Source organism: Nicotiana tomentosiformis, chromosome 10 (assembly GCF_000390325.3).
Source record: "Nicotiana tomentosiformis chromosome 10, ASM39032v3, whole genome shotgun sequence".
Taxonomy (NCBI): domain Eukaryota; kingdom Viridiplantae; phylum Streptophyta; class Magnoliopsida; order Solanales; family Solanaceae; genus Nicotiana; species Nicotiana tomentosiformis.
In genome coordinates, this window is record NC_090821.1 from 3,767,764 (window position 1) to 3,777,225 (window position 9,462).

The following is a 9,462-nucleotide window of genomic DNA, read 5'->3' on the forward strand; positions in this document are numbered from 1 at the left end:
TCAGGAGCCCGCCTGAAGAATAGGGTCAACTTTCAATTTTCAAGTTCAAGAGGCATCAGGAGCCCGCCTGAAGAACAGGATCAACTTTCAGTTTACAAGTTCAAGTCAGAGAGACATCAGGGGCCCCCCTGAAGAACAGGGTCAGCGTTCAGTTTTCAAGTTCAAGATAGAGAAGCATCAAGAGAATCTTGCCTGATGAACAGGGTCAATTTTCAGTTTACAATTTCAAGTCAGAGAGGCATCAGGAGCCCGCCTGAAAAACAGAGTCAACTTTCAATTTTCACGTTCAAGAAGCATCAGGAGCCTGCCTGAAGAACAGGGTCAGCCTTCAGTTTACAATTTCAAGTCAGAGAAGCATCAGGAGCCCGCCTGAAGAGCGGGGTCAACTTTCAATTTTCAAGTTCAAGGTATAGAAGTATCAGGAGCCTGCCTGAAGAACAAGGTCAATTTTCAGTTTACAAGTTCAATTCAAAGAGGCATCAGGATCCCGCCTGAAGAACAGGGTCAACTTTCAGTTTTCAAGTTCAAGTTAGAGGCAGCAGGATCTCGTCTGAAAAATAGGGTTAACCTCCAGTTTTTTCAAGTCAAATCAGAAGTAGCACGAGCCGCATGAAGGATAAGGTTTGCAAGCTCGAGTCTACCGCAAGTTCAAGTTTATTTCAAGTGCAAGCAGCAGGGTGCCCGCCTGAAGAATAGGGTCAACTTCCAGTTTTCTTCAGATTCAAGTCAGCAGGATGCCCACCTGAAGAATGGGGTTGAATTTCTAGTTTCATGAATGAAGGATCAAGTGGATATTCAAGGAAGATTCGAGACAAGAAATAGATAGGATCTTGTATTTTTCTTTATTTTTGATGTAATTTTTCCTTTTATTTTTGATGTAATGGCAGGAACCGCGGACTGGAACCTCGACGGCACCTCAATCGGCTCTCCACCTCGGTATACTCCATCACTCTTCTCACTTTGGAACTATACGGGACCTGATTCCCTTATTACCCGGGATATGTAGGCTGTCCAAGACTAGGACTCGGTCGCACTCTCTTTCTTTCATTTTTTCTCTCTTTAAATAAGGGTCGAGTCAAAAAACTTGTCTCGTCGTTCTTTGTCTGAAAACTCTTTGTGTTTCCAATCAAAGAGGGGCAGCTGTAGACATGTAATTTTTGACCCTCCCCGAAATTTTACACCTTTTAGTCCTTAAATGTCGGTGTTGGGTCTAATTTGCTATTTTAACTATTTTTAACTCTTTTGCAATATCTTATCTTAAAAATCAAAAACTACAAAAATATTTTTTCCTTTATTTTAGCTAGTCGATATTTTGTCTAGTTAGTTTTACTTTAAATATATATATATATATATATATATAAAATATAGACTCGACATTTTTATTTTTCAAAGATAAGAAGAAAATTTTCAAAAATATATATACTTAGTTTAGTTTTAAAGTTGTAGGTTTTAGTATATATTAAGTAGTATTTAGATTTCTTTAATATGAATATCTTGTTTTCCTTTTTTAATTATTCCCTATTATTTTAGATAAAACTAGTATTTTTAATCAACTTTAGAAGAAAAGAAAAATGAAAAAAAAAACGAGAAGAATGAAATCAAAAGAACGGTAAAAGCAAAACAGAAACAAGAAATGAAAGAATGGAAGTAGTCTCTTATCTTTCTTTATTTTTCTTTTTACACTTCTATTTATTTTCCTTTCTTTTCCTTTCAACTTTCAATCACCATTTCCCACCTCACCCTTCTACATAATTCCTCCAATAAACTTATCACATGCACGCTACAATTCTATACATACATTGACACAGTAATTTTAGTGGGAAAGGACCATAAAATATTCCTTGGGGGACCACAGGTTTTCTTCCTCCCCAAGAACTCACTTTTCACAATATATAGTCATACATAGTTGTACATAAAAAAAGGGAGGATTAGACGAAAGGTGAGAGCAACGAGTGGGGAAGGAGAATTAGACAAAAAAAAAAAGGGAGTTTGGGGACGACCTCGAGCCGCTTGTGTGTTTATTTTTCTTCTGTGCGTTTTTGCCTCATTTTGTGTGTTCTTTAAAGCCAACTAGATCATGCATGCAACCGTGACCTTCACGGGACTCAGAAAATTCCTAACACCTTCTCCCTGAGTCAAATGAACCCCCTTACTTGGAATTTCCGGTGCAATCAGTTTTAGAGTCAAATGTGTTTTGAAGGAGAATTATTATTTTTTAAAAATGGTGACCTGGTACACCGAAACCAAATGTCAGGTGGTGACTCTGAAATATCTTTTACAACACATTCTTGTCACTTTCAATTGAAAAATGCTTTTGAGCTTACAAATCACTTTATTAATTTTTAAAGAGGGTTAGTGAGGTGAAAAAAGGGATGTGACAAAGAAGAGAAGAATTATCTTTGACTTCTCATGGGACTGGCAAAAGATCTACAGGGAGATGGAGTTTATCACTGTCAATCTTATGTGTAGAATTGTAAATTGGAACAAACCTCCTGATTTTTGGTTGAAGATAAATACAGATGGTAACAGCAATAGCACAAACAAGACATCAGGACTAGGAGGAGTAGTTAGGAACAGAAATGGAGAGTTAATTCAGGCATTTGCTAAAGCTCTAAGGTTCTACATTGACAATTGTGCTGAAGTTGAGGCAGCTTCCTTTGCTATAAATTGGTGTATACTTATGAACAAGCAACATGTTATCCTAGAATTAGATTCACAATTTGTGGTGTCTATGTTACTAGGAAAGATCAATGTTCCATGGAGTCTTGAATATGCAGTCCGATCAATGAAAAATGGTATAATGAAGCAGAATATCATGATCCAACATTGTTATAGGAAAACTAACCAAGTAGCTGATGCGTTAGCTAAACATGGTGCAACCTAACAATAATTCAACTCCCCAGAAATCTATTACAGGAAAGAGGATATGCCAGCATAGGCCAGAGGTCCATACACTTTGGACAAAGCGGGAGTACCTTCTTTAAGAATCAGGAAAGCTAAACTTAGTTCCATATTTCTTACTTCTTAATGTATATGATGTTACAGTGTAATAGAGACAATAGTGCAGTCTTTTTTGTGAGCTTAAAAGTGTAAATGAATTGGGAATGTCCAATTCACAAGTGCAATTCGGGGAGGTAAGGTCTCATATCCCTCTCCTTCATGTGTTCACTTTTTTTATATTAATATACGAGGTAGGGGTCAATGCCAAATCCCCCAACACCTAAAGGTCAATATAGCCTAAGGTGAAACTGGCTTTAATAAAAAAATATAGTTTTGATTGATGAGATGCGAGAAGGTGTTGACGAGAGGATGGAGGTTTGGAGACAGACCCTTGAGTCTAAAGGTTTCAAGTTGAGCAGGACTAAGACTGAGTACTTGGAGTGCAAGTTCAGCGATGTCACGGGAGGAGTGGATAACGACGTGAGGCTTGATTCACAAGTCATCCCCAAGAAAGGAAGTTATAAGTACCTTGGGTCGATTATCTAAGGGAACGAGGAGATCGACGAGGATGTCACACACTGTATAGGGGCAGGTTCGATGAAATGGAGGTTAGCATCTGGCGTTTTGTGTGATAAGAAGATTTCCCCAGAACTTAAAGGCAGGTTCTACAGATCGGTGGTTCGACCGGCCATGTTGTATAGGTCAGAATGTTGGCCAGTCAAGATCGCCCAATCCATTCGATTTCACTTTTGTTTTCCTTGGCGCACATCAAAGGAAAATCCTACTTTTCCTGAAGGTTGTAGTTGGTGTTGAGTTGAGGTCTTTCAGTCAAAGACGAGTTGCCATCGACTCCGGTTGAGGCACCCGTTCGAGGTCCCCGTTCGAGTTTTGGTCTAGCGGTTCAAGCTTCGTGTCTTCTGTTCGTACTGCGATTTGTTCGATTTTGATCGGAGGTCCTTGTATATTTTCCAAAGCATCAAGGGAAATCTATTTTGCTGCTCTAAGGTCCACTCGTACCTCTTTAACTTGAAATCTCTTATTTGCTTTATTTGGTATTGAAATTGATTCATGAAACTCTCTGCTTACTTGTCTTGGTTTAGTTATTAATTGATGCTTTGGCTTCTTTGCTTAATCTATTTATTATCAAAATTATTTTTTCTCAGTAAGCAATTAAGATAGATGAACAGTTAAAGAATTAAATGGGCCGTGGGGGTTTGTCTGATTTAAAAAGAAAAAAATAGATTTGAACATTGTAAGTTAGATTGATCGTGCAAAGAACTAAAAATTATAGTAATTTGAGCTTTAAATGATTTTTGTTAGTTCTTTATTTTGCATTATTGCTTTATTTATTACTCATCGTTAGGAGCATGTTTAGGCCGACCACATTTGGGTAGGCAAACCTCAGATTTTTTGTTTTATTTTTATTCGAGGTAAGAGGTCGTTCCCTTTAGTTTATACTCAGGAGAATGCCCCGTTGATTTTGTATGTATTTCTATCCGGGGTATGTCCCGTAGTGAATGTAATTGGAGGCCGTGACGGACATCGTGGAGTGAGCATAGTATAGACTTTTAGTATTTTCCAATTATTTTATTTTATTTAGGTGGGGACGACCTCGAGCCGCTTGTGTGTTTATATTTCTTCCGTGCGTTTTTGCCTCATTTTGAGTGTTCTTTAAAGACAACTAGATCATGCATGCAACCGTGACCTTCACGGGACTCGGGGAATGCCTAACACCTTCTCCCTGAGTCAAATGAACCCCCTTACTTAGAATTTCTGGTGCAGTCAGTTTTAGAGTCAAATGTGTTTTGAAGGAGAATTAATATTTTTTAAAAACGGTGATCTGGCATACCGAAACCAAATGTCAGGTGGCGACTCTGAAATATCTTTTAAAACACATTCTTGTCACTATCAATTGAAAAATTCTTTTGAGCTTACAAATCACTTTATTAATTTTTAAAGAGGGTTAGTGAGGTGAAAAAAAGGGTGTGATAGCTTTGGCGACTCTGATGGGGACTTGCAGGTTCGAACTGATACTTGATCTTGTTGGATTTTTTGAATATTCGGTTGAGGTTTTTATGATTTTATTTGCTTTATTTGATTTTTATTTTTGTTTATGTCGTTTTATTATTTGATAGTTGTTTACGTGTTTACAGTTTTTCCTTTATGTGTTACTGCTTTATAACTGTCATCATTTGCACTACCTGGTCAATCAAATATCGTAGTATGCGTCGCGTACACGAACTCTTTGTTGAGTCACCCTTATTTTAGGGAGGGGGGGCCGTCGGACGTATGGAGTGGGTGGAAAGCTTGAGCAGCCACCATAGACCGTACGCTCCCCCAAATTGCCTTGTTAGTGAACCCCAAATGTAGGTCAGCCTTTAGGTCATTTTTATTTGCATCATATCATTATGACCTAGCAGGGCCCGGTGCTAGGTACCGTGTCCTTTGTAGGAAGCATGTCCAAATTGTGTCAAATGGGCCCGCCGGCCCAAAAGGATATTCAATCATCCTACGTGCTAAATGTTGCATCTGTGAGGGTAGAAAGGTCATTTGGTGGACTAATGTTTGGAAAAGAAGGGTGAAAAATGAAGCAAGAGATAATATTGAGGGTTTTGTCACTTTTAGTTTCTTGCCCCGTTTTCTAAAAGAAAAACAACAAAAAGATTTTACACTTTCTCATCATTTTTCAAGGAAAAAAAAAGACAATAATTTTTCCAAGTTAGTTGCATTTTTATATTCTCTCTCGTATCCAATCTTCCCGAACTACGCATACCTGATACTCGGTATTCAGGGCGGGATACGTAGGCAACCCACATAGGTTCCTGTCTTCCTAGTTAGTCTCAAATTCTTGGCTTCGGGGGTCTTAGCCAAATCTTGCATGTCTAGCCACATCGGCCGTTTTTGCAAAATAGGGATATTTTTGCAAAAGTATCTTGTTAACCCATGTCTTAGAGTCCTAAGTCTACCACAAGGTGTCCTCTTAGTTTAAGGTCCATTCCTGTTGAGTTTTCATGCTTAGCCATTTTTGACAACATCGGCCATTTCTGCAAAGTCGGGTCATTTGTGCAAAGTAATCTTAGAGACAACGATTCTTGAGAGTTTAGGGGTCATATGGGCCTTTTGAGATATTTTTTCATAGCTTGGTGGTCACCCTTGTTGAGTTTGCACTTCTAGTCACATTTAGGCCAAGTAGGTCATTTTGCAAAGATAGCCTCACTCATGTCTTGCATAGCCCAATAGGAAGTATTATGGTCTCACATAGTGCCTCGAGTCACTAACTTTCTTTGATCTTATTTTTTCTTATTCAGGTATGGATTCATTTATCAGAGCTCGAGCATGACAGATACCCCATGACCATCTTAGTTCAGGACCATTGCTTTCAGCAGCTGTTTGAGGAGACTTTTTATATTTTTGAGTCTATTTTGTCTTTTATTTTACATGTCTTGTCAAGTAGTATTGATTCTTTTAGGCGGTGTCACAGTCTGTCAAAGTCTAGTTGAGTTCGTCGAGTCTTTTTGTTATCGTACTTCCTATTTTGTATGTGATAACCAAAAAAGGTTATAAATGAAAAATCCAAAAAGATTTTTATTTTTAGTATATTTTGTCCATTACTTTTTCAGAACTACGCTTGGTCTGATTCATGTGAAACATGATACGTAGGCAACCTACATCGGGTTCGATCGAATCATTTTAGAAATTAAAAGAAAAAAAAGAAAAAAAAAAGAAAGAAAAAAGGTAGGCAACCTTCATCGGGTTCGATCAAATCATTTTTAAAATTTAAAAAAAAAGAAGATAAAGTTAAGGGATGTGAGAAGTGAGAAGTGAGAGAAAATAAAAAGAGCGATAATCAGAAAGAAAAGAGAGGGAAGAAATGAGCAAATCAAGGAGCGTAAGAGAGGAAATGAAGAAGAAAAGGGCAATGAGAGTAAAATTGGGATGATACCATATGACCTTCGTACCCTCGGAGTTATTTTAGAATCGATAATTGTGACTAGGGGCATTGCACATAATGTGAGATTATCTTATGTTAAATTCCCTAACGTTAACGTGATGACTTCATTTTATTCCTCTTTGTTATCTTCATTATAGCAGAAGGGTGGTTGGTTTGTGGTTCTTAAACTGGTAACGCTTTCCTACAATATAAAGTCGAAAGGCAATGGCAGACGACAACAGAGTTGAGTTAGTCGATATTGGTACCCGAAATTAGTTGGTTGAACAGGACATTAGATTGGTTGAAGAGGTAAGAATGTTGAGACAACACATGGCGGACATGTATCAGGCTTGGATGACTGGGAAGGCACCACCCCTGCCACCACCTAGCTTCCTAGATGGTACCCTTACCCAAGCTCCGGTCATAGTGTCAAATGATCCACCATATTCTCCGAATTTTCCCGCTTATCACAGCTTTCCTAACCTCCCTAGTAGCTCCATCGTTCGTACTCCAATTACCTTTCCTAAAAATAGCCCTCCTGATGTTGTTGAGCCTCGCCAATGACAAGTCCCAGTAGGCGTTCCTGCTCAATGCTTTCAGCCTCAACATCGACCCCATGAATATCTCCGTACTCCAGATAATCCTCCCTGATGCTACTTCTCTCCACAAAATCCCCAAAGTCATACCTCACCTTCCCACTACTCTATCCATAATGCACCGCCATATGTTCCACATCCACAAGACTCGCATTGGCCTGCACCACTTCCACAAATATTTTACCCGCCTCCTCATGCATGTCAACCACCTACCTGCAAGAGGTTCCAACTGAGGCCAGAGTACAAAATGAAAAGGCAGCAGCAAAGAGAAAAGTCTTTCACTCCTATTGGAGAATCATATGCTAGTTTGTTTTAAAGGTTGAGGCAATTGGATATGTTGAAGCCAATTCGGATAAAAATGTCGAACCCCCTTCCAAAGAATTTTGATTTTTCTCAAAGGTACGCATATTGATCTAATGCCCCGGGACACAGTATAGAAAAGTGTTGGCATCTGAAAAAAGCAGTCCAGAAACTTATTGATGCAGGTGACATTACCGTGCAAAATCCAGATGCATCAGATACTAGCCAAAGTCCATTGCCTGTTCATAATGAGACGCATTTGGTGGGCATGATTTGTGTTGAAAAGAAATATGAAAACTCTTTTGAATCCCTTGGAGGGCCACTTGCCGCGAAATGTTCAGTGGTATCAATCAAGGTTCCAGAAGTTGATCTTAAGAACGAGTTGGCAAAGAGGACCCAAAAGCAATCTGATGAGGTCATTGTGATAAAGACTTGTGAAGGTCCTAGTAATGTAGATATGTGACTCAGTGGCTAAGATGTCGAGTTTGGTAATTGGAAAGACACTCCTTTCTTGGCTAGCCGGGGAGGAGTTTTGGTGGTTTATTTTGTTGTCATTTCTGATGTCCGGGTTATTTTAGGGTTATAATCCGGATATTATCTTGAGACTCAAACCCTTCTTCCTTTTATTTTGCCTAGTTCGTTTAGTTGTAGTAACTTGTCTAGTGTTATCTAGGATTGTTCCAGGGTTGTAACCCATGTCTATTTTGCTTGTTTTATTTTTCAAACCCTTTCACCGTCTGTCTAATGCAATCTCCTATTTTCTGTTACTTCTAGTTAGTTTTTGTTTAGTTCTCTTTTCCTTTTATAGTTCTTTTCATGGTGACTCCAGTGACATGACATGCACGTGGAATTCTCAGCCTGGTCTTGAAAGTTAGTCTAATCATGAAGCAATGAAATAAGTTTTGAAGATGACATAGATATTTGAGGGAAACAAGTAACGATTTGGACATTTTGAGATCATTTAAATCCCGAATTTTGTGAAACTAGGGCAGATAGGTTGGGAAGTTAATAGGACAACAAGAAATTATTACAAGAGAGTGCGTCCCAGATTATTTGAAGCAAGCAACTTGGAGTTCAAGTGCATCTCAAGTTACAAGATAAAGCCAATGGAGTTTGTCCCAAACTGACGGAGGGTATTCATTGTGAAGAAGAAATCACCCAATGAGAGTTTGGTACTTGACACGGTACTAAAGAAAGATGGAAGGCATATCTGGGATATCAATGTCGATGCTACAAAAGAAATATTGTGCATGATCTTCATTTTTCATCCTCAAGTTGCATGTGTCGTACTTGGCATTTTTAGAGATTGGGAGGCCCTCTTTCAGCTACCCAAATACTTTATACCCTTCGGTACCCTTTTGAGCTTGTGCTGATCTCTTTGACCTCCCCTCTTTTGGAATCAAGTTAGAGTCATAAAAAAAAAGAAAAAAAAAGAAAAAGAAGAAGAAGTTCGTGCCCCAATAGGTTTGTTTTAGAAGTTCAGTCCAAGAGAAAAATTCAAAAAAAGAGAAAAAGAAAAAAGAAAAACGAAGAAAAAGAAGAAAAAGAAAAATAACAACAACAAAAAAGTAGTATTTTGAACTATGTTCGACCTGATTCTTGTTCCCACAAGATACGTAGGTAGCCTTACGGTTCGGTCACACCAAATAAAATATTTCATACTTTATACCCTTCGGTACCCTTTTGAGCCTGTGC